The sequence below is a fragment of the Rhea pennata genome, chromosome 5 (assembly GCF_028389875.1).
Source record: "Rhea pennata isolate bPtePen1 chromosome 5, bPtePen1.pri, whole genome shotgun sequence".
NCBI lineage: Eukaryota > Metazoa > Chordata > Aves > Rheiformes > Rheidae > Rhea > Rhea pennata.
The window spans coordinates 11,591,248-11,617,953 of NC_084667.1; the positions used below are offsets into that span (position 1 = coordinate 11,591,248).

The following is a 26,706-nucleotide window of genomic DNA, read 5'->3' on the forward strand; positions in this document are numbered from 1 at the left end:
AAGCTGGTCCAACAGTTTACCATTACCAAACAGAAATCAGAAAGATCAGCAAGACAGGTGAGAGTTACCACATCAAGGAAGTAAAGAGCAAAAACAACAGCACATTATACTACTTGTTTGACAAGAGCATTTGCTAACCAGCAGGTTTGTCTGTTGTAGCAAAGCAACCAATAACTTCGTCATTTTGAAAAGTTATGCTGTTTGGACCAGTAAGTGGTACCTAATTCCACAACCATGTGCAAACCGAACACTGGCTCAGAAGAAGATAAGCTGAGTGTTTGCTGACACAACCTCTTACCCTGGTGATGCCTGGCTCCAGCAGGAGAAGGCAGCTTTTTGTAGGCTATTCAAGAAACCCTTGAGAAGGAGACAACATATTGCCAGAAATTTCCCTGTGCTGCGTGGCCTGCACACTTTTAGACAAAAAAATATTTCCCCCTGGAAACACATGGCTGATAGCCATGATATGACAGCTCATATCTCAGGGAGAGACAGTACATGGCAAACAGATAAAGTTGCATCTTCCAAACACTCTCCCAGCATCCGCAGTGTTTGTGGCAAGAAGTTCAAAGCTCGGTTAAGAATGGTTTTGAAAATACTTCCTTTGTTTTGTTCTCAGTCTGCCACCTACTTGTTTTATCTGATGCCTCTTAGCTTTTGTACTAGAGTAAACAATGAGAAGCCACCCTCACCTTGCCAACTTGCTATCTCGTGGATTAAGAAGCCTAGTCTATGTAGTCAGCTTTTGTGTCCCTACTTAGTCTTGAAGGGTCAATAATTTGGACCATCTTTGTTGCCCCTCTTTGCACCTTTTCCAGATTTTCTGTATTCTTTTTGAGAATAGGGGACCAGAACTATACACAGGATTCAAAGCCATAACTGTCACAAACGCGTAACAGGGACCCAGGACCCCCATTTGTTCTCTATTTCCTAATAATCTGTTTTTCACAGCTTCTGAACAATGTGTTTTCACACATCCACTAAACCTTAAAATCTCATTCTTTATTGGCAATAGTCAACCTAGAGACAATCAGCAGAGATGATAGATTAGGAAAATATTTTCCTCATATGTATCACAGTTCTCAGTGTTGAATTTCCTTAGCTGCTTTATCATACTTCCCCTCAACTTTGAGCAATCCTTCTGCAATTCTTTGTAGTTGTCCTTGCCTTTAATATTACAAACATCTTAGTACCAAAAGCAAGTTCTGTCAGTTCCCCATTCGTCCCTTTTCTAGGTCATTTTTAAATATATTTACTAGCTGTAGTCCTCTAGACTCATATGCCAGGAAAAGGGGTATTTGTAGGGGGAGGAGGTAGGAGAAGAGGTACTGAAATCCACTTCTGCTATTTCCTAATCCTTTGCTATTTCAGGAGCAATAAGGAGCTCAAGAAAACTTACGAGACCTAACTTCTTGGCAAAATGACATCTATAAACATCTGTATTACTTGGAGCCTATAAAGAGCAATACAAAAACAAACTGCTACTGGGTCTCCACTATCAAAGCCTTTGGAGACATTCTCATGAGATTTAGAGCTGCCAGATAGCCCCATCTTGGCTTTGTGGCAACAGTCGCCCAGGCAGTCGCTGGTCTTTCAGCCCCTCTGTATCAGCATGCCCCTTTTTACAGGTGCGAAGCAGTGGGAGGGTGGAGGTGTCACTCCCCAGCTGTGGCCCAGCAAAGTGTCACTGGACCACATGCCAGGTGACCTCTCCTCAGCCTCAGGTGTCCATGGCCAGCTGAGGGCTTATGAAGGGCAAAGGTGTCTGTGGCCCACACAAGTTAATTCCACATAGGGACAGTTATTTATTGGTATAAGTATCTTTCAATGCTAATCCTAGAAACAACAAGACAACCTACACATGCAGAGTGTGGCCTTGTCTCCAGCTCTCCAGCTTCTGCTCTAATGTGAGCCTTCCTTTTTGAAGCACGAAACAAAAATAAAATATATCATAAAAGCAAACTGTAAACTCCACAGGCATGCCACTCTAGGCCATCACCATCATTTCCATGCACAGCCCCTGGTGTGGCGCACCCCACGGCCCCTGCCCCTGCCCAGCTTGGGGGTGCCAGCGCTCCCCTGCTTGTGGGCTCTGCACGCACCATCCTGCCATCGCAGCAGGCCTGGCCCCACTGCAGGGCTGCTCCCCACTCAACGAGGCTGCAGCTCTGCCCTCCCGTGGGCCATTACAGTCCAGTTGTCCAGGCCCTGGCTGCAGAGTGGGGTTTTATTTTTTAACCTGAATATTTGGTGTAAAAATAGACATTGCCATATTCTCAGGACACTTACTCTATGTAGCGCATTCTTTTGCTCCCCACACCCAATTTGACAAGGAGTATTAAAAATCAGCATCCTGCTTCGCTCAAAAATTAGCTTCTGTTCACAACTTCCAAGTTTTTTGTAGGGATTTTTTTTTCCTGGCTCTTTTCTCCCTCTTGCACAGGATCTTCCCTGACTTCCACTGTGGAAGGCCTGAAATCTTTGAGAGCCGACTTCCCCTGGGTAAAAGCATGCACTAGGGCAAGCTAAACACTGTTGCTCTAGAGCACTGTAGTCGCCAGCCTGCTGCTGAAGCAGTGGCATCTCAGCACCTGGCACATGCTGCTGGCTGGAGGACAGCCAGGGAGGGAGCTTCCACTGCTGCCACTTCCACTGTGATTTACTGTCACTTATTTTGTAATTGTGTGGGTAAAGGGAAAAAAAGGAGGTTATCTGCACAAAGGGAGATGCAAATCATGCAAGATCAGAAATAATGGCAAATGGTAAATGTGTATCTTCCTTTAATTTAATTTCCTTTCATTTTATCTGATAAAGGAGACTGCATAGATTACCTCTGTTGAGGATCTGTCCTCTACTGTGTGAAAAGACCCACTTTTGTTGCCTGAGAGTTATGCTATAATATTGGCACTTTTTCCTATTATGCGTGATGCCTTACTGCGGTTTATAGCCAGCTGGATCACCCAGACAGCCTCTTCATTTATGCTGCTGTTTTAGTATGCTGTTGCATTAGTCTGGAGAACTGCCAGGAAAGCTCATCTGAGGCAAGACCACCCTGGTGCACACATGAAGAAGCTGGAATGAAAAAAAATGGTGCTTAATACTTTACTACAGATTTCTTGTATTTAGATGAGTTCCTGGCACAGGAAGGTTCACAGTAAAGACTGGTGGGAAACCTCTCGGGATGTGGCTCTGACTATCCACCTGGAAGGTGAACGTGCCGCACTGCAGGGGAATTAGCTGCCAGGAACTGATTGGAGCCAATGCCAACTCTGGCTGGTTGTTTGTGGTGTACTGTTGTGTTTCTAAAAACACAGCCTATCAGTGCTTCGGGGTTAGAATTAGGTAGCTGTGCAACACTAAAGGTATTGAATAATGAAAAAGAAAATGGCCTGAGAGCTACTCATCCACCAATGCTTCAGGAGAGGAGAGGTACACAGAGGCAATGTTACTCCAACCCATCTAAATTAAAAGTAGTTAGTTGGCACCATATTTCCATTAGTGTCTTTCTGTAATTTACTCCCTACTTGCAAAATCCAATCAATCTACTCAGCGTGCTATGAAAAGTCAGTGAACAGAGCAGAAGACAGAACTTAATATGCTCTTGGCATCCTGCATTGCTAAGGAGTCATACTGCTGCCTTCCCCATTAGCTGGAGTTTTTCAAAGAGATGGTAGCTGAGTTAGATTAAAACGAAAATAACAATTTATTTCATTACAGGTGGGAAAAGAAAGGCCTTACAAAAATTGTCTGAAAAACTGATAGACACATCTTTTACAATAGCCGGCAGTCCTTGGTCCATAGCCTTACAATAGCCAGTACTGAAGCATCACCCTGAGCTGAGTTTGATGGCAACATGTTAGTGATGAGCAATGACTGAGGCAGAGACATTTAACCTAGCTAGTGCTGCTCATGCCAGAACATACACATGGCACAAAAGAGCATCATATGATAATGTTATCTTAGGTCTGAAAGCGTTATTATCCTGCCTTACAAAAAATCTTATGGCTCTACTGCTTCCTAATACAATCCTAGCTCAGTCTCTCCTCCTCTGGTATCTGCATACCACACTTCCTGCACAGTCCAAACAAGTGTATGAAATGCTGCTCACTGTATGAAATGCTGTATTTGGAGTAGGTAGAAAGGACTGGCATCTTCCGTGGCTCAAGCAAGAGCTGTGACCACTTGACAGCGGAGTCAGTCTCCTTTAGCTCAGTCACTCACCTGTGGTGATGTCCTATATGGTGGAGCGAGCAGAAAGCGTTTCTGCTGGACATAGCTATGTCAGCACATAGTATTATTAGACAGTTCAGAAGCTCTTCTGTGCTGGGCCTTATCTAAGCAGCCGTGGATGTGCACCTATACAAAGGAGGCTGTGTATCTGCAAAGAAGCGCATTGGTTCTTCAAACTGTTTCCCTCAGTCAGACAACATAATTCTCATTTTGCAGTTTTGATTCCACTTCAATCAGCTGGTTGCTCAGTCATGGCCTGAACTCTTGTCTATACACTAGGCTGACTTGGAAGCAGTAGTATTATTACACACAGGGAAAAAATGGTGAACTTGAAGTCACAGGCTGACTGTGACACTCCCTGTCTGAACAAAAAAGTTTCTCTGGAGAAACAATGTATGAGAGTATGAGCGAGAAGCCAATGTACGAGTGAGAAGCCCTAAGTTACAAACCAGAGCAAGACACATGAGTACAAGCTCCATTTTACATTGGCTCATTAACACTCTGGACCTGTCTCAGGGTCCTAAGTGCATCAATAGGCCTTAATTCCCCTGAAAACCCTCACCTGAGGAGGTCTCACCTGAGACCCACACCACACCCTCCATCCAAGGGCCTGGGAGCTACATTTAAGCTCAGTCTGGGGTAGTACTTGCCTGAGCTATGCATAGGTGTACCTGTTTCTAGCCCTGTCTCTTGGATGGACTTCTTGGACCAATGCTGTCCTTATCTCTGGCCCTGTCTCCTGCTGCTTCTCACTGGACTCTCCGAGGGCCTGCAGATCTGGTTAATCACACTGGCTTGCCTGGGATGGCTGGTGGATCCTGTCAGCACTGCCCTGCTCTGCCCACCCTCTTATGTTCTGTGAGACTGCACCCTGGCTGGGGAGGGCACTGCCTCTGCTGAGGTCACCATGGGCTCTCAGCTCGTCCTCCTTCATGGAGGAGACCCACTCTTGCTTTATCCCTGGTGGTCTCCCCTGAGCGGACTACAGTATGAAAATTGCTAATGTTATCTTGCCCTTAATGTCTTTGTGTCAGCTGTGAATCTGTACAACCCATAACCGCTGTGCCCTGACTCGACCGGGAGGTGTAACTGCTGCTGGGGCTCAGACCGAGGTGCGTATTGTGATGCCAGCAGTGATGGGGCAGAGCTCCTCCCGTCCACCCCTGCCAGCCCGTTACAACCGAAGCTGCTGCCCTTCCTACGGGCACTCGCCCGCCACCTCCCTTTATATCGTTGCTCTTTAAAGACCTTGAGCGGGGAGCCTGGATCATCGAGAACTTGCCTGATGTTGCTGATCATGGGCTTCTAGCACCCGGGGGCATTCCTGCGGGCTCCTCAGACTGGGCTACTGTGCTCCTGTCCTCTGTTCTCCTAGATGTACTCCTCTGTACAAGATATGGATTTACCAATGTGAAACAAGGTATGAACTGGAAGAAGAAATCTACTACATCTACTTCTTTAATTAATCCAGAGGCACAATATTCTCTCTGTCTCTTTTTTCTTTTGGCATTCTGCCACCTACAGAGCAGTCTTAAATAAATCATTTAACTCTTGTATCTACTTGGCACCATAGCGGTTAGCTGTTTAACAAAGATTTATAAAATGTAATTTATGAGTAGCCTTGGGTTTTTTCTTTTTTTTTTTTTTTTCCCCTTCCCCCCCCCCCCAAATAGGTCAATCAATAGTATGTTACCCATTCTCCAGCTTTTGTGCTAGTCAGCTTGGTCAGCTGCTGGAGAGTTTCTACTCCACAGCAGCCTCAAAGTCCTGCCCTCTTCTTGACTCCTGACAAAAACTTTGTGATCCAAGAGGCACAAAGATAGAAGTCACCTTGCTGTCATCCCAAGCAGCACTGAGTACAGCCCAAGGGTATCCATAATTATTTGCAAAGTACGTTACTGTACTCATATCAAAATGCAGCTACTAAAATGCTATTATCTTAATAGTGGCAAAAAAACAAGACTATTTATAAACAAGGAAGATATACAGAAATATGGAATAGCATATGCAGACTATCTTTATTTCACTTTTTTACTATTTCACTACTTTTGTATAAATTTCATACACTAACTATATTAGTTTATTCTTAGAATTATCCCAACTGAGATTTCTTGATAAGAAGAGGGAAGAATTATGCCAAAGAGCATATTGGTAAGCAATACAGAGCAGCAGCAGGAAAAAGTTAATGTGACAATCATGTTTTACGTTGGTTTTGTCTGAGGAACGAATCTAAATCTCATCAGCTCCTCAGGCAGTACCTCCACCTTTAAAGCATGTGTTCATTTAAGCTTCATACCTAATCTAATGGCCTGAACTTATCATCAGAAAGACACTTGGACCCTTTGCTTAGAAACCACTTGCTAAAAGAGGAGTGAAGAACTGAGAAGCCTTATCAAGCCGCTTTTTGTACATGAGATTGCTTATTCTTAAACATGTGTTGGGGGAGGCTCTGTTGCTTAACAATACAATAAAAGCAAGCAGGAAGGATTATATTTGTTTCTTTTCATAATCTTCAGTTTTCCCAACATACGTCTTTTTCTCTGTGTAATTTATAAATTTCTTCTTGCTTTGTGGACAGGAAAAATGAGTAGCAAGTATGACTTTAAGAAAATCAATACAAGCCAAACATCCACTATGGGTGATCTTCAGAGAGTCCTTAGCCAAGGAGAATATGCCCCTTTCACCTCTGCTCCCATGTTGGAAAGCAAGTTTGTCCAGGTAAAAAGTCATTCAAATTAAATTATTTGGCATGCACAAGATGAAACTGCTTGAATAGATTGTCTTTTTTTTTTTTTTTTTTTTCCTCCTTCAGCTTGACAGGTGTCTTCATTTATTCCCACAACTCTTATTCTCCATTCTTTAATACACACACATTCATATACAAATATAATTAGTTTCCCTTCTCTTACAGACTCATTCTGCTCTCACTTTACAAAGAATGATCCCATAAATCCAGCAACAGCAATGCTGTGCACAGGAGAGGCATAGCAAAGAGTAATACCTGAGCTTTGTCAGTCCCTGCTCCTTTCTGTACCAGCAGCTAGGACTCTTCTAGCAAATTTCTGGTTCTCTATCTCATTAAGGTTGTTTAGCCTTTAGTTTAAGCTCAACCTACCCTAAATGGCCGTCAGCTTTCCCCAGACAACCTCTCCCTGCTCCCTCCTTTTAATATCCTTTAATATCCCTGCCTGTCACTTACTCTATGAACCAAGTGCTGGTCACCAAACCTGCATGACCCTGGCAACAGTCTAAATTCCTGCAATCTTACATTCACAATGCATCTAAAACCAATGTTTTTTTATTTACAGGATGTGTGTGAAAAAATGGCTTTCATATGTTTTCATTACCTCACTCTGTGATAATTGCAGTATCCTTTGCTCTTGCCTTGATAAATTTGATCTTGCACTGTTGATACCCATGCAGAATGACAATTAGCAACTTGTCTGTTTTCAAGGTACTTAATGATTTTTATCCCCTAGTTTATTTATCAGACCTCACTTCCTTTCAAGGAGGCAGTTGCCCCACCCAATCAGCCCCAGAAAACAGCCCAGTCACCCACTTGTTTACATTAAAATGAAAGAAATAGCCTTTGAGCTTTTTTCAATACTGTCTCCCAAATTTGGGAGGAGTTTTCACTAGATATCCACAAATATAATGCACTGTGCTCCCTTAGAATCCTTCTTCGGGCACACTTCCTCTGATGCCTATCAAAAATAAACTGTGACGATGGTAGGTCGTTCCATCTTCCGTAAGTATGGTTCCATAACACTTTTCAGTTTGTTCTCATCTCTTTGTATTTTCTCATCTCTCTGTATCTGTAACTTCATCTTATACATAAATCGTCTGGGACCTTTCTCCGTTCTGTGCTCGTCCAGCACCTGTCCTTCATAACCAGGTCTTGTTACTATCACTAATATTGACAACGCACCATCAGAATGGAGCGCTGCCTCCATCACGTTTGCAATAAGAGAAATTCAAGATAATGGTACCCAAGGGCTTTCCTACCACAGCAGTCAGGTACGCAGTGATGGGGACTACACAAGAACAAGAGATTTCGAGTCCTCTTTTATCCTTACTCAGCTTCTCTTCTCTTTTCATTCACATATTTTCCTCTCTCCTCACCACCCCATTATATAAGCTGTGTGAATCCCAGGCCAAAACATCATGAAATGTGTTGGTAGTATATTCTCAGTGTGAGATGCAATGGCAAATGACAGAGTTCATGGGGGATTTCTTCTTCAGATTAATCGAAGAGGGGAACCAATTTATCTCCATAACCGACCCAACTGCGTGACCATAGGCATCTGCACTGCCAGCCCCAGCTCATCAACACCCAGTGTGATGCTACTAGCACATGAGGTGCCTGTATCCCCACCAGAAAGTACGACAGATTTCTGGAAATTCTCAGAGCAGCCATCCGACACGGAACAGTTAGCACTCACCAGGTGAGTTAGCACTGGGAAGAGGCAAGTAATTCCTTGAAGAACAAATAAGAAATATAAATGTACCACCCCTTTGCATACAATGTTTTCTTTCCTCTATGGGTCGGTTCATTAATAGACTTCACAATAGGTATACAGTTTTTGGCCATGCTCTGGTCACCATTTCAGACTAAAGCTATCCATGTACATACAGACAGATGATGACTGGGAATGTATAACAAGTAATTTTCTAAATATATCAGAAGTTGAAAACTTGTAGTAGGATTGGATATGGAAGATCATCAGGGAACAACACAGTGGAATAAAGACATTGTAAAGAAGCTAATCTCCTCTGCATCAGTTCTATGAACTGCTGCTCAATATTTCTTCCATAATCAGATAGAGGCACTTACAAAAGTGTCCAAACCCACTCAGCAACTCTTCCTATTCCACCTTTAGTCTTACTTTGTCATTAGATCTGACAGACACAATATCTTCTTTGAGAGGAATCTCCACTTATATATATATTTTTTTTGTAGGTTCTTCCCCTTGAAGTTTGTAAAGCTCTCTGTCCACAGCACAGACAAGCATCACCTCAAGTTAAAGTTAATAAATGGCCGTTCCTACTATCTGGAGCTCTGTGCCCCACCAGACCAGCAATACCACCTATTCCATCAATGGTTGCAGCTCATCTCTCTCCTGAAATCCCCAGAAAATACTAGCAATACAGAAGTCAATGTATTATATGAGAATTTTGGCACAAGTCAAGAGAAAGCTCACAGCTCAAACAACCTATTGGAAAATGTGAGTCTTTGACAAAGCTGAAAAATCAGAAAGTATCCCCTGCTTGTGTCAGCACTTCTTACTATTGTCTGAAGTTAAAGTTTTTGTGTTCTTTGAAGAAGTTACAGATCTGTTTATCAAAATAGCTGGCCTGTTGTAAACTCCCTAGAGAATTTAATGGGAGTGAGAGTGACAGTAGCATGGTAGCCTTGATGAATTTTTAAAATGAAGAAATGGCTTGTTTCTTATTGTTCAGTGTTTAGTTTTTCTCATATAGGATAGCAGACTTCTGTTCTTGAATGGCTCTTTTTTGCTGAATTCCACAACCCACTGAGAAAAGGCAGCTAGGGAAAGACATGGCACAGCTGAGTCCTATGTAGGGCCTCAGACCTAATAAGCAAGGAGGACAAAAAGATTTGATCCACTCAAAGGACAGAGAGGGTAAAGGAATACAATGAAGGAAATACAGCAGACAGTCACACAGGCAGAAGGCAGCTGCTCAGGGTAGCTAAGAGGAAACAAGGAGCAGAGACAGAGACAGCAGAAATGCTTCAGAAGGTCCTGAAGAGAAAACTCTCACACAGAAATTCCACTAAAGCACAGATGGGAACAATTACCTTAGAGATGCACTTAGGAAGGAACTCAGATGGTTAATGATGCTGCTGAACATATTATCTAAAGTTCTTTCCCACATAAACAACACTTTGGCAGCACAGATATCTCCTGACTGTGCTTTATTTCTTGCTCAAGCCAACACATTTTTCAGCCAGACAGAGGGACATCCACAGGGAGGAGAAAAATGCACAATCAAATGGTCAGTGCTGACTGCTGCACATGTGACTACCTTTTCATTGCACTCAGGAGCTCCCTCTCTTCTCTGGCCATGCGTAGCAGAGAGAGACTTTGCTTGCTTACTGCAGAAAAGTGACAAGGAAAGCAGAAAAATTATTATTTTGGAGAGAGGAGAGAACTGTGGGAGATGATTCATTCAAGAAAAATCAGTGAATAAGTAAAGGGATGTTTGAAGAGAAAAAGTAGCACATTCAGCTTAGATTTGCAGAAAATACAGGACTCCAGTTTGGCTGAAAAATCTGCAGAGCCGCATCCCACAACCACACTGAGTAACTCAAGAATGCACAGTTAAGAGAAAGTTTAGGACTTATAAAATATCTTACTTGATACTCTTCTTGCTTCAACTATTCCTTCATAGCCGTCTGTCTTTTGTGTGTTCTGCTTTTTTTCTTATCTGATATCAAAGCTCAGATCCTTTCACAGCCTTCTGGACACAAGCTGACCTGACACGAATGTCAGCTCCTGTGCATACAGCAGATGTTACCACTGCTTTAATATACTACAAATCATGATCCAGACCAAGAAGCTGTTTTGCTTTGCAGAATGGAGATGTAGTGTTAACCTTACATGATTGATTTTTCCAGTCACATCAGTTTTTCAGTGCCTTGAAGAGTTGGCTGTCACTCACTATTGAGTTTTCTTTCCTATTAACATTTTTAAATTTGGATTTTCCTTTGCACTATTACATCTCTGCTCTCTTCTTGTTTAGATAGAGAGCTGACTGCACTTGAGAGATGTACAGATATCCCTGCCTCAGCTACTTGAAAGCAGGAAGTTTAAAAGGATTTTAGTAGGGAACCTCAATCTGGACAAGAAGCAGAGCAAAGATCTCATCTCAGCTTCCAGATATGAGCAAAAGGGAGGAATAACCTGGAAAAGAGATTTTCAGCATGAATCAGAAACAGAACTTGGAGGTGAAGCTACAAACAGATCTCAGAGGTTGAGCTCTGGGATCTGTTATCCCCTGATGGACTGCATAGCTGTAGGCCAATAATCATTAACAATTTGAGACTACCAGTAGTCTCTATTCTAGATATATATCTTATATTTCCTATGGATTGTCTGTCTGACAACATTTTATAGCAGAATATTCAGCATATAGGGGAATAATATATAGGAAATTATTTTCTGATCTCAAAGTTTCATCAGCTTACAGCAGAGTGGTTTTTTTTTTTTTCATGTCCACTGCTACTGCGTCTGTTAACCTTTCCTTTTTCCTTCAAGAGGGACAACGCACAAGATGTCCCTAGCCCAAAAACAGAGGAAGAAAAAGTTAGTAAAAAACCCTCCTCCAAGCAAGTTCCCCTCTCAGGTATAGTGGATCCCAATCAAGAGAGTGGAAGGAAAGAGGTAGCCTTTCACAGCTCCCTGAAAGCAACCAGGCAAGGAACCACCATGGAACAGAAGAATAAAGGTCATCCAGATACAAAGAAAAGCAAAAGCAAAGCAAAGAGGAAAGCCAGGTAGGTATGGTTGGGAAATTATTCTGATAGAGCTGATATCTGCTGCTGTGTTTTGAAGATTAAATACGCTGCATTTTTGAGGAACAGAACTCTGCATGCACTGGACTTTCTGGGCATTGAGGTTTTGGTTTCTCAGCCATTCATGTGATTTTGAAAGACCATTCCCCCTGCATCTCCCTCCTTTGCATCCTCCCTCACCCACACCCAAACACATAAAGTTAGGCAATTAAGCAAAAGGGCATGAATTTTTTGAGGTAAGTACTCAGTGCTCTCCTGAGAACTGAGCTGAGAACAAGACTTTAATATAATTGTTTTTTCAAGCTACATCTAGACAGGAAGTGATGAGTTCAGATGAGTGTTACAAAAGCTCAGTTTATAGCATTCAAATATCTCTACACATTAGTGTGCCTGCACTTCAAAGCCACAACTGCTATGCACACTTAGCAAGGCACGTTTCTACTGCAAGCAGGCAGAGTTTAAAATAGGATCTATATAATACTGATTCTAATCTGTAATGATATTATTAGGATAAGTTTGGGTCTGATTTTCGTGGCCAGCGACGACATGTTTTCTTCCTGAACTCTTTTTTATTTTTAGGACAAGCGCAACGAAGCAAAAAAGCGAAAAAAAATTGCAGACTTCAGGTATGACAGAAGTTTTCTGCACGCTTACTCATTTCCCCATTGTTATTCCCTATTGCAATGGTAGATGAGAGAAGCTGAAACTTTGAGCTGTGAGATCTTCAGAACAAATATTCCTGTATCCTTATTGCCAATAGATCAGCACTTGTACAGCCATGCTATTAGAAGGTAGCCTGTGCTCAACCTCTACTCTGATCATATCCCACCTTACAGGGTTCAGTGTCAGGTTTATTCTAGAAGACCTTGATGTCTGACTTACATGGTTGGTATCAGTCATGCAACATCATTGCATAAGCAGATGAAATACAGTCTGGTAGGAAAGGCCAGAAAACTGCATGCCTAGGACCCTGCAGACAAATATTGCTGGCCCATACCTCCTCTTCCAGTGTGCTTCATGGTTTCCCAAAAGCCCATGTCTGAGCATATGTTTACATCCAGACAGTGTCTGCACTGTCCTCAGCATGAGATCCAAATCCATGTTCCAAGTAAGATGCAGATGTAACCTTTTGAAGCGTTCTCCACAATGTTAGCTTTTTTTTTTTTTTTTTTTTAAACATTCTGTATTTCTGCACAAACCTCTACAGAATATCCAGCTGGAAAAGACAAGGCACCTGACAGTCTGCATTATTGTTCATAGTTCCCTACGTTCTGTTTAACAATGCATAAGCATTGTTATCTATGCTTGCCACGAAATGCCAAAAACTAGAGGTGCTTAGCTTATTGATAACCCCTACTTTGTGTCTAAACTTGTGATCATTCTGCATGCAGGTGAATTGGTCTCTTGAACAAAAGCTTTTACAATCTTCCTCCATGTACTTCTTTGTGCCAAGTCACAAAAGTCTGAATTAGCTCCTGTCCAATCAACTTCATTTTTTGTGAACATGATGTTATTGTGTCCTTCTCTTCATACTTGGCCTGTGGGCTTCATGCAATTTATTTTCCTACTTGCCAGTTGACAATCTTAGTGATCTACATAGCCTGGAAGAAAGACTCTTGTTTTACTACATAACCTCATTTATCTGCTTTTCTAACTTTTTTTTCTGTGTGCACACATCTCTCCATCGACTAATAGGTACCTGTCTATCTGCCTGAAAATCCTGTTGCATCTCTCTGTGCCTATACTTTGGTACATGAATCATTTCTAATATCTCATTGTTATATTCTTTTTTATTCCCTCTTTCTTTCTTAACAGTCATTCATTAAGGAATGGTGGGATAGGCAGAGAGCAAGGGGCTATGAAGAGATATAAACTAGCACATGTCCAAAAACATATTTCAGCTCTCCGCATTACACAGAGACAAATGACAACTAAATATTTAGATTTAATCAGCAGTAACAAAGTGCATAGTATTAGTTATGGTTTAATTTCAAACTTATTTCTTGCATTTTAAAAGATGATGGTATACATATACTGCTAAAATCCCTGATTAATAATCCTCTGGGACTCAGTGCTGCAATTTGGTGTTTCTAGTAATTTTATTGTATAAACTGTAATAACAGAAGTAGTGAAGCAATTAGAACTGAACGGCTTCATGTATTTTCCTACTATACAACTATAAGACTGTTCAGGGGAAGGAAAAAGACTGTGTTGATGAACTTCGCATTTGGATTTGTTGGATTGAGGGAAAGGGACTTGGGGGCACAACTATTTATTTCAGTCATTTCTCCTCTAGCTAATGTTGTCTCAATTTTCTATTCTATATAAACAATTATTGTTAGATATTTATTTTGAAGTAATGCTTTTGCAGAATATTTTTACAGGAAAGAAGTAGCTGACTGTATTTCCCATCTTTTTTCCCCTTTTCTTTCTGTTATCACCTTTACTTCTTCCCCTGTACCTGTTTCTTTCCTCAGCAGTCTACAGTTTTTCAGCTTTCCCTCTCATCAGTTTTCCTGTTCCTTCTCTCTAGCTCTAGATTATTCTTTCTCTCAACTTCCACATCCCTTCAACCCCATTCTGTGCTTCTTCCTCCTTTTTTTGCTTTTCTTTCCTCCAAATACGTATTCCTCCTCTGTGCAATTCTCTTCCCTCTTTTCCTGTTCTCTCCCAATCTGCAATATATTACCAATTCCTGAACTTGCCACACTAAGGCAAAGGCAGCATCTGTTCATCCAGAACTAGATATAGTAAAGAAAGCTGAAAATCAATCACCTCTGGCCTTTGTTTCTTCCTTTGTGGTTGCATTTGCTTATCTTTTCTGTCCTATTATTTGTTTTAATTCCCTATGCTTCTCTTTCTCTTTGAATCTCTGCTTTCCTGTGCTGTTTTCCTCATTTTCATCATGTTCCTTTTCAGGAAATCTAAAGAGTGGCAGTAAGTCAGGTGTAGTGTGCTGCAAGTAATATTCCAGGTGGTTAGTGAGAAGGAACAAAAGAAAAAAAGAAAAGTCAAGCATCTTGGATATCAGATGCAGTTGGAACAGGGAAAAGATGTACATACAGAAGAGAAAATCACCCTGCAGACTTCAGTTCTGTTCATAACCTTTTACTATTGTGAAACTAGTTGTTATTGAAACACAAACACTGTATTCATCTGATGGTTAATTCACAACTAACAACATCAAATAAATTCATTTGATTCTTGAGAATGGAATCTACAATTTGCAGTGACTTAGCCTATTTTTCAGGAAGAAGACCTGTAGTTTGCAGTAGAAAGCAAAGAATTAGATGCTTGAACTAACATTAATACCTGAGTGTAGCTCATACAAGAAACTTTCCTCACCATATATGAAAGTACAAGTGACTTACAGAACACTGCAGTGAGACGAATGATAGAGGGCAATGCCATGCAGTGGACACAAACCCATACTAAACTAGGCCTTTTTTCTGCCAGCAAATTTCCAGATTAATATGGGCAATTCCCTTATTTCTGTGCCTCAGCTTCTTCTGTAAAATGGGGACAGTTGGACCTATAAACATTGCTTTACCACAGAATACTAAGTAGCGTTTTTGACACAATATACTTTCTGCACTATTAACTGTATTAAGGAAGCCAGATATCTTACGCAATTGTATTCGCTATAAAAGTAAAAGCAAAGACCTGCAATGGTCAACACATCTACATTGCATTTACCTGGGTACTGTATAGCACTGTATGGGAGAAAGGATGCTGCCAACTGAATATTACTTCCAGCAGTACTCGAGAGCTGATGGGAGGTATCCCACCGAGAGTAAATCAGCTTACCTTATGCTATATATAATAGCAATCTAATGTATGGATTGTTCATACTATAATTATAATTTCTTCATTCAGTTTAGGATGTAGGAGACATTTGCTTTTTTTTTTTTTTTTTTTTTTTTTTTTTTTTTTTTACTGTTTTCTGTAAAAAAAAATCCCTGTGATTGTCTGGCATTTCAGACCTTTCTGACACTATACAAAGTTTGCAGCTGTTAGTGCAAGAATTTTTTCTACAATTCTGCAATCTGATACAGCTACCTTTCATCTCTCTGCCTACTGCAGAAAAGCAGCTGAGGCTCTACAACAGTTACAGATTGATGAAACAACAGATGGTTGCCAAAACAAGAACTGAATTCCCTGATATGTGGTCTGTTTATATGTTATCTACTACTGCTCTTGCTACCTGATGCTTCAAAATTTCTGTGTAGCTTACAATATGTGCAATATTTTACTTACGCTTCAAACCTTAAGTTCTGCATAAACATAGCTAAGCAAAAGAGATGGAAGACACAGTGGGCTTTTTTCCAAATGAGCACAGAGGACATATATAATTCATAACTTCCTAAGAGTCAAATGCCAATCTAATTTTCCTTGAGAATATAAATTAACAGGCTATTCTTCTGAGGGCAGCCCATGCGTAATCAGATTCCAATCTAGGATGCCATAAAAAACAAATGTAAATTCCAATTCTAGATATCAACAAAATCATGACTGAGAGTGAAATTCAACATAATTGGATATAACCATTCAATGTAACTGGAAAATCCGATGTATTTTGCATTGTGAAAAAACTTTCTGCATTCTGTTTATCAAAAGAGCAAACTGACAATTATTGACAAGGAAGAAACTTTCAAGTAGTTCCAGAAGAAATGGAGGGTCGGTATGTTTTTGAATGATTGGATTTATGAAATGTTTTTGTCCACTACATGAACAAATGTAAAATATTGCAAGACCAAGGATTAATAACAATGCCTTCACCACTGTCAGTAGAGGGTCTGGCCGCACATGCTTACCATCAGTGACATTATCATTTACATACTAAAATCGTAGAGGACAAAATTAAGATTGTAGAACTCTGTAAAATTCATAATACGTATTGTGGATATTTTTAAACACAGTATACTGCACTCAAAAGCTATTTGCACTAATCAAGTTACAATTTTTTCTCTGACCCAGGTGTAATAACTACGATTTCATACTAAGATATGCTTCATCTATTAGGCAACCTAGAATACAATAAATTAAAGATTTAACCCCTTTTATAAAAAAAAATCATGTCTGGAGGAGCATTACACATTACCTGTGATGATAAATTTACTTTGCATCTAGATAACCTGTCAATACATAAGTCCACCACAACCTAGTTGTAAAGAAAAAGTTAAAATCATTCAAAACAAAGGGATCAGACTTTCAAGCACATCTTGAGAAGAGTGACTTTCAGATGAGAAACAAAGTAAAAGAGTTGCTGCCTCTTCAATTCTCAGAGCTGTATTGTATTTAAGTAAATGTATTTGCTCCAATTACATATATTTGTCATAACAAAAAACAGACTGACCAGCCAGGATGGAAGAACTGACAAACTCCTTCCAATTCTTGTATTTTATGCTGTGATAAATGGAACAAAGATGTCCACTAAAGCTCATGACAGCAATGTGACACAGAATAATTGTGATTTTTAAGCATTGTGTTTCTCTCCACTGACTGAATAGGTAGATAGAGTCCTTTATCTGTGGAAACCAGAGTCAGCTCAGAACACGGTATTGTGCTGCCAAAAATAGTCACTCTTACACGTATAGTACCCTAACCTGTGGCAGCATTGACAGATCTTGAAGAGATATGGTGTGACAAAGGACTGTTGCACTGTAAGAGGAACTACTGTTCAGCCTCAACTCACTGGAATACAACCTAAAATGCTCTCAGTCAATATTGTAAAGGATAAGCAACCTGAAAGTATTGCATTTCCCAGACTACATTGTTGGGAAGAAGGCTGAATTGAACGCATTGCAAAAGCAGTTAAAAATACCCTAATTGTTGTGCCTGGAGCAAAGAAAAATAACTCAGCACGGATGCTTGCTGAGTTACATACAAAAACAATCTTATATTAGGCTGATTCAGTAGGCTGGTATGCAGTGTTGACTCAATGAGCCAATATAAACTATTAGCTCCTCTGCAAGAAAAACAGCCGCTGGGAGATTGACATGAATCAGTCATTGAAGATCATGCAAGCAATAACTCTATCAAATGTAACATATTTGTTGGAAATGTAATGTCAACTGCACCTTTTTGGAAATAATGCCAAACAGAGTGGAATTCAAGCAATGTATTCCAAAAGAGGTTTCAATATGAATGACTTTAATTCTCCTTGCAATTTTCTGTCAAGATGCAGATTTATGAGAACTGTATAGAATTTGCACTGCAGCTCATAGATTCATTCAAGGATAATGAAGATCATCTGTATAGTTCCACAAAGCTATATGGAAATAATTCATATGTTAGTATCAAAACAATTTCTTTCTTCCTTAAAGGTGATTGTGTAGCTGATACTGTTCTCTTGAGAAAGGTAATTAGTGTATTAGCTTTGCCAGTACCTCTGACAAGTGTATTTTGGTAAACAAATCAAGTATCTATCTGAAGTATACCTTCGTTGTCCAGCAGGTGGTAATGGAAATCTGTTAGCATCTTATAGACATAGGAGTGCAAGGTTTAATAACATATGGAAGACATTATGCTGAGATCAGCATTGGCATCTAGGAGGGGACTGGATGATGTACTTGAATTTCACCTGTGCCATGATACTCCAGATTTATGCACATGATGAAGGATTTTCTTCTGTCTGTGCACAAGTGCAACAGCCACCCATACACACATATTCATGTCAAAAGTTAAAGATTCTTGGTTAAGACTGAGTATCTAAATTCTAGCACATCAGGCAGTTGAGAGGACTGAAAATAAAGAAACTCAGACCCCAACAGGTGCAAAACATTTTAGTTTCAGATCACTAGTTCTCAGCAAGCACTGCTAAACTGATGAGCAATTAAACACACGTGTGAGGATTAGGGGGAAATGCTATAATATTATGATGCTTACAAACCAAAATAATTTTAAATTAGACTAACTCATCACGTCCAGTTCAGTAACATTACTGTTCGTATTAATGGATTTCATGGTATACCTCAGAAGGTACTGTCTAACATTCTTGGAGTCAAATGCACAACACGTTATTTCCCACTAGCATGTTTCCTGGAGAAAAAAAAATGTTGGCCTCCTTTAATTTTAGTTTCAGAACATTTCCAGTTTAACTTACATGGCTATGCAGATGTTTAGAATTCAAATAAGATAGATTTTAAAGCATTGTCTGAAATGCTGGAGAACAACAGACATGTGATGGCTGGCAGTTAACTGCCCCAGATGTTGTTTATAGTCTACTGAAAGCAAGCTCCAAAACTGGGGGAAAAAAATCAAATGATAATTTCAAGAAAAATCATTTTGAAAGTGATAGAAATCTTATATTCAGAGATCTAAGTAATATATGAAAATGTTTTCAGTTTTAAATAGAAAGAAAAAGATTGGAAATATCTCAGAAAAAGCAAGTCATACAACAGAGAGAAATTTATTTGGAAATGTGTTTCTTGATGTTCAAAGCAGAAAGTAGACATGGTAGTACCACCCTGGTAACACTGAAAGAGCCATTACACAAGAACAAACAAGAAAAATTTAGGTAGAGGTACAGTACAGAATAGCAATAAATCTTTTTGTGATATAACAGAGATGCACTGGCTGAAAACCTACATCAAACAAAAGTGATTAAAAAATCAGTATGCAAGATTATTTCAGTGAATATTTAGAAAAAGGAGACGAAGAGAATTATGGTGTTGTTTACACATCTTCCTGTAGCTTACTGTGTCTTATGGATGTCTTACTTTACATATAATTTGCTTTCAACGATAACATTTATTGCATTTTTTAAATAAAATATGCAAACAATATACTTTAGTGCCTTACTTTTGACTGATAAATATGTAAAGCTTAAGCTTTACAAGGCAACATCATCAGATAGGAGGTATCATCATTAACATAATTACCACTACTAAGCTGCTTTTCAGGAAAGATTATCATACATGAAGAGAACTGAAAACCCACAAATGTCTAATTTCATTAGGATTTACCACATAAGTATTTTACTTACATGGTACCAACTCTTGAAATTCCTTCTGTTGTTGGTTCTCCTACTTCGTCACAGATCTGTGAGTTATCTCATAGGTTTGTACTCATTTACAAATACATTTACATACATATATGCCAATAATAAAGAAGCTTCACAGAGTAGAAAGAGCACAGCTAGAAGTGGGGGGTTTTGCCCTATATTCACAGATTAAAGCAAAGTAAGCAGACTGCCAAGTAAACCCAGTAAAAAGTACTTGCAAGTTGACAGGTCTAAAATCCAAGTAAAAGGCTGTCTCAACTTTAGGCTAAAGACACATCCAGTCTCAAAATGGGAAGTTAAAGAAGAGATAAAGCTAGAGATACAAATTAATAATTGCTACAAATAGCAAAGCAGGAGGTTGATTTCTAGAGAGACTTTCTAGGAATACCTGCATTAAGGCCTTACAAATTTGTTTAAGATCAAACTACAAATGGAGAGTTGCGCAGAGGCAGGCACACTGAAACAGTATCAAAAAGACAGAGATGCTGCAAAATAAAAGGAATAATGTGCACAGATAATGAGAAACTATGCAAGGAAGAACAAGAAGCAATAGACTGAGGTAATCACTAATTTGAGTATAACGTAAGAGGGAAAGGGCAAATAGTGGAAACATTCAAAATCTGGCAGGCAGTAAGATAAAACTGCCAGGCAAGAAAGATTATTTTTATTACCCATAATTTTTCTGGACTAAACACAGTTCCTTGTACTGTGCCATCAACATTCCCACCTCCAGCTCCATTTTTGGGCACCCATTTTCTGGGAAAGATCCCTATTTCTGGGCCCCTCATTGAGAGCTCAATAATTCTTCCTGATTTGAGGCCTCTCTTCTGAAGACTAACCTTTTTCTGCAAATGAACTTTCTGTTGCGTTTATGACCCTATTTGTAAATACTGTGACCTTACTTGGAGTTGTGCAATTTGGGATTTGAAAGACTGAAGTGAGGCAGAGAATACCAGAAGCCAGAGAAGATGCTTCAGCCATCCAGATGAAAATAAATGTGAAAAGTGTTTACTGGACAGAATGTAAAAGACAGCTCTACATGTTATAAAGGAGGAAAACATGACCATCTTTGAGTCCTTGGTATTTGCTGTGCTAGTTCAACGAAGGCTGAAATGAAACTGGATTGCTCTATTGATTTCAAGGTTCAGGATTTCTGCTGCTGGACTATGGAGGGATTTTTTTTTTCTTACTTAATATATAACTTAACTTCTGCACTTTTAGCAATTTTTCACTTTTCTTTGAAACACTAAATATTGGACAGAGCTGGCCCTGCATGCGCAGTAGTTGATGTGTCCTGCTAACATGCTCAGGGTTAAACTGGTCACTAAATTTGTGGACATGAGAGATCAGATTGCTGTAAATCAAACTGGACAGGCCACTGTGGGATTTTTTTCATTTCCCCTTTCTTTCCACGGAGGAGACAGGTAGAGAAGTCTGAGAAAGAGGGAGCTTGGTTTCATTCATATTCAGTTAAAGGAGACATTGAAATGGGAAAGGAAAAATCCATGTGAATCCTTAGAGACAGGAGGAGAAGAGCCTATTTAAACAGATGCCAGTTATGACATTACAGAGACAGAAGACAATTTCTAGAAACCTTGCAAGAATAAAAGATCAAAAGAGAAAGGGTAATCAAAATAATGAAAAAACAGCAGAAAGTTCAAGAAAGAGGATGGAATACAGACCCTGACATCAGGTAGGCAAGAATTCTTTAGCAATTGCATACAAATATTTTGGCAAATTAGAGAGATGATAGCAGTTTGGAAGGGATCCAAGATAAAGTTGAAAGAGAAAGTACATCTGCTGTAGAATGCACATTCAGTGAGTTTAGAGATAAGGAGTTTAGAGATAAAGGGGAGGAGAGTAATGGAACAGAAAGATGGGGATTAGTTCTCCTCCAGCCTTTACTGGCATAAGCACTGTTGGCACTGAGGCTTTTCCGACTTAACATTCCTTTTTGTATCAGTCTGTAGAACCACTCCTGGACTGTAAAAAATAAATTCAGCTACACAGTGATATAAAATGGAATTTCTACCTAATGCCTCTGTGATTTTTCATTCCCCCTCCAGAGGGCGATGATTTCAAAGAAAACAGTTGGTCCTATGTTAGCCTCATGACACAGCTCCACTCTCAGAATTTTTTTGTAATTGATTACAATGAGCAAATGTAGAATGATCAATGGTTATATCAGCACCTTGCTGGGAACCAGTGATCCTAATTTACATAAAAGTCCATTCATCTAATATAAACATTTTCTTTGCAAAAGCACATTTGTTTGTGGAATGAATGTATCAACCTTAAAAAGAAGGCTCTGCATTAATAGTAAACCAAGTTGCCTAAATATATTGGTTCTGTAGATCCAGGCATGCTTTAATGCTCCCATAATGAATGATAGCAAAGCCATTAGGAAATGCATCTCTAAAATCAAAATGTTCAGGCTTCAAACTTATAAAAGGCCTCAACTGTGTATTTCTTTTCAGTTCCTTTCCAACTGAAGATAATCATTAAAAACTTTGAAGAAGAAGGGATAGAACAGCAGAGGCAGTGCTTTGGTAAGCAATTTTCTGATTTCCGTTAAGAATTGTCTTAGTACATCGTCGTATCAAAGGTCAGTCAGTTAAGACAAAATAAACAAAGATTCTCCCAATCATCTTTCAGTTTCCTGCCTCATCCTCCCATTTGTCTTCTTTCCTTGTATCTTTTGTTTTTAATTTGAATGTTCTGTTAAATTCAAGCTGAAACGTTGATTTCCTCACAGCAATTTTTGTGTTCTTCAGCATACCAATAAACAGTACCCACTGAACTAGCATTTAGATCTGTTCATTTAAACTGCTGTTACAAAGATTTAAAGGAAAAGGTTATCTGGTTCTTTACAAATAATGCTGCCGATCTTGTGCTTTATTGTGAAACCTTTCCAGGTCTGACAATTTCTTGGTCTGACAGAATATTTTAATCTCTTGGGTGGAATTAGCCAAGCATGCCTCATTCAAGCATCTTATGAATGGATTTGCCAGCTGGGCAAAGGCTAAAATTAGGGTTTGTGAAAGCCAGAGGGAGGAGATTGGTTACCAAAGAAACAAACAGATCTTTAAGCAGCTATATTCAAGAGAGATCCCAAGATCAGTCTTAACCTGGTTTGGCAACCCTTGGAAAGGATTAAAACTTCTTAGCTACAAATATAAGGAAGAGAACAAAGGAGAGAAACAGAAAATCTAGAACTAGTGTGAATTCTTCTCTGATCTATGACAAATTGTGTAACATTTTGAAGAAAACTCCTTTGTTTAAAAACAGGCTTTAGGCATCATGCACACTAGAAGCACTGAGACCAGTCAGAAGGACAAAAAAGTGCTGTCAGCTGAGGGAAGTTGCGGCTTTTCCAGTCTGTTCACACCAAACAGCTGAGGGAAGTTGCGGCTCTCCCAGTCTTTTCACACCAAACTTGTGTATAGAAAAGACAGTAAACTCGCAATCAGTTTGGATGAGGATGGCATGACTGAACAGCTAAACCTGCACACTTTTGGTAGCCATTGTAATTTCCAGGCAATTATCAGATTTTGAGGAAGTCTTTTTCGGTTCTCAGGTCCTTTCCCAAAACAGTGGGTAAGAAAAGGTTCATGTAGCCATTTTCGTATGAAGATTAAGAGAACTACTTTTGAAGCTGCTCAGCCGCAAGTTAGCATTGCAATATTCTCCCTCCATTTTCCTTTGTGAAGTAAATAATCCTACAATCCACTCATATTCGTATTTCTTGTACTGCTCCATTTTTTCTACTCCTGCTCACTTGATTCAAAGACCCTTACTATCGAACACGGTTAGAATTGAAATAGTTGATCCTGTAGAGTGAAAAAGCATTGCTGCTCTGAAAATGAAGAACTCGAATGGAGCGTGAGCCACAGCATGGAAAGGTTTAAGTTTCCTCCACAAGCAGCTGGGCAGGATGTTCATTAACGGCAGGTCAACTGGCCATTTTATACACCCAGGAAAGAAAACCATGGGATCCGATTTTGTGATTTAAACAATGAGAGAGAATGTCTGTTTAAAAGAGATCCAAACAAAACACAGTATAGGGTCAAATTTTAAGTTAAAAGCTTGTATCTGGATCATCTGGATTATACACAAAAGTTATAAATGGTTAAACTGAAGGAAGAAGAGATGGGCAAAAAAAGGAGGTATCTCCTTAAAGGCTTTTTAGTGCTTTAGGAAATCCTTTTTTTCTGGCCTTGTTATGTGGAACTGGCCATCTTGGCAAGGTCAAGTCATCTCAGTATTTCTTTTAATGCTTCAGGCAACAGTCTAGGCAGACTAGCTTGAAAATGGGGGTGGCAATGCAGGTTTTAGTTCAAAGTCAAACTAAACTGCAGTGGTGAAGGTATGTTGCCCGGGCGTTCTCTGCATGGGAGCCTCTCCCTGCTCCGCCGGAGGCGAATCTCAGCATGAACACCTTCCCTTCCGCGACAGAGGACGAGCGCCGCCCCGGAGGCGGCTGGCGACCGAGGGGAGGCAGGAGCAGGCCACGGCGAGGAGGGAGCTGCCCCGCAGGGAGCCGCAGCTCCAGCTGAGGTCCCGCTCGGGGGACGCGGGGGACGCCTGGCGTGCTCTGCGCCGCCCGCCCGGGGGCCCACGACGGCAGCCGTTGGGAGCAGCCGTTGGGCGCAGCCGTTCGGAAGCCCGTGGAGGCGCGCGCGCGCGACCCCCACCCGCCCCGCGACGCGACGCGACGCGACGCGACGTAACGCGGTTCCTCAGGCGGGCGGCGCGCGCCCCCCCAGCGGCGGCGGGAGGCGGGTCCCGCGCGTGCGTGCGTGCGTCCGTTGGGAGGGGGCGGGGCCGCGGCGCGGCCGGCGCTGGGAGCGGGCGCGGGGGCGGGGCCGGGGCCGCGCCGCGCTTGGCGGCGGCTGCGCAGCTGCGCGGGGCCGGCGCTGCGCCTGTGCGTGCGTCTCCGCGGGCGCGGAGCGGGGAGGTGCCGGCGGCCGTGACTGCCGGCTGGAGCGCGTCAGCGGCGGAGGCGGCGAGGGAAGGACGGTGAGCGCAGCCCCCGCTCTGGCGCGCGCGGGCGGCGGCGGCCCGGCCCGCGGCGGCGGCCGAGGCGGGCTGGGCGGGCGAGGCGGGCACCGCGCCGCTCGCTGCGGCCCGGACGGGCGGCCCCGGCCGCTGCGGCTGCAGGTGCCCGCGCCGCTCCCGCAGCGCGGGGGGCGGGCGGCGAGGGGGCCGGCTCCCCCCCGCCGAGAGGCGCTGGCCAGGGGCGATCGGCGGCTTGAATATGAGCGACTTCCACGGTGTTTACTGTTCCGCCGCGGGTAACGCGGCTGTTGGGGAGAAGCCTGCGCCCGTGTCGCCCCTGTCGTGATAGTGCTCCGCTGCCGGGGCTGCGCTCTGTGGAGATCGCCAAGGCGAGCAGCAAAGCGCGGCGGCGGCTTGGAGTTTGCTAAGTCGCACTGCACAAGAAACTTAGCTTACTTGGCATTGCCTCTTACCGAAAACTGTTGATATTCTTTTTAAGAACGTCCAAAATAATAGCTTTAATTAGATGTCTCGTAGGTGAGACGGCCCTCTGAAATAACCGAATAATCAGGAATGTGAAAGGGGGGAAAACAAGTCAGCTTGAAGCCTCTGTGAGTGAAATATTTTGGCATAAACTAACTGTATCCTTCACTTACTGGAACAAAATACTCCTGTTCTGCATAACTGGACATGGTAGTCGAGCTTTTAAAAGGGGACTAGTGTTTTTCTTTAAGTGTCTGCTGCTTTGGTGCACAGCTTCAAATGCCTTAAAGGAACCTGTCTTTCTTTTTGGTGGATTGGGGTGTTTTTCCTGAGTTTCCTAAGAATAGCATACCTTTGATGTGTCTTTGATTAGGCAGCCAAGCCTGTAATCTTTTCTTTTTAATCTGTGATCTGAATTTTCACACAAACACTACTTTTTTTTTGTTTTATCATAATCATCTCAGAACTGTAGTTACAAATGTTAATATCCAACACTAGAGCGTAGCAGTGTTTTAAACATGTATTGACTGTTTTCCAACGTACTGCGATCCAGAACCCCTTTGTATTTTACCTGCTAAGGTGTTAACTAATGATTAGTGTTGTACATGGCTTAACAAGGTATCAAATATTTATATTGCAGCACTTTGTGAACCAGTGTACCAGAATGTTAAATTTAATTAACTTTATTTCTAATATGTGATCACTCTTTAAATGAGTTTTTTCAAACGTTGCCACTTTCCAATGTGCGTTATGTTTCCTTGCAATGTATGGAATACTTATGGGTGGTGATTTTTGTTCTATAGGAATTGGGTGATGGTGGAGATGATCATTTTACTTAAGTTTTATTGAATTCCCTTTCACAAGATCCAAACTTACTTTGAAATGTAAATGGAATTATTTCTTCAATAAACTGGGTTAGCCTTCCTAGGAATTTGTGAGGATTATACTTGCGCCATTGAGGGGTGCCAGCCATCTTTCATTTCCACAGCAATATGTGATGTAGAACCAGTAAAAGTGCAATGTGGAAATTAGCATTCTTACCAAAGGCTATTAATGCATAAAACTTAATGTAGTTTGAAGTTCATATGTGTCTGTATTTTTTCCATGTAAATAATTATATTTTTATAACACTTCATTTGCTGCTTTTTAATTAAAATATCTTGCTACAGTTTGAAGTTGCAATCTTTAAAAAAGTCTTACAGCATTTGTAGATGTAAATTCTGTTATGATGGCTATAGTTAAAGACTGGGGCTTAATGTCAAATAATAACAATTGTAACTGCCTCTTTCAGCTCTTCAGATTTTCCTGATTTACACTTTTGACTAATTATTATTCCTGTTAAAATATTAGACTTTTAGAAATCTGAAGGTGAAGAATTCAAACACTCTGATACTTCTTAGAAAAAAAAGGATCAGGATTTGTATTCATAAGTTAAATTTAAAGTTCTTAAGCT

General features: G+C 40.9%; 1 protein-coding gene across 3 annotated transcripts in view; it reads left to right on the plus strand.

Annotated features, from left to right (window-relative positions):
• The first annotated feature begins 24,686 nt into the window (after nt 1-24,686).
• PALS1 (protein associated with LIN7 1, MAGUK p55 family member) overlaps nt 24,687-26,706 on the plus strand; it is a 54,918-nt gene continuing 52,898 nt past the window's right edge. For all 3 annotated transcript variants that reach the window (XM_062578106.1, XM_062578108.1, XM_062578107.1), the window contains exon 1: nt 24,687-24,791. The gene's annotated coding sequence lies outside the window, so the exon portion shown is untranslated. The remainder of the gene's footprint in view (nt 24,792-26,706) is intronic.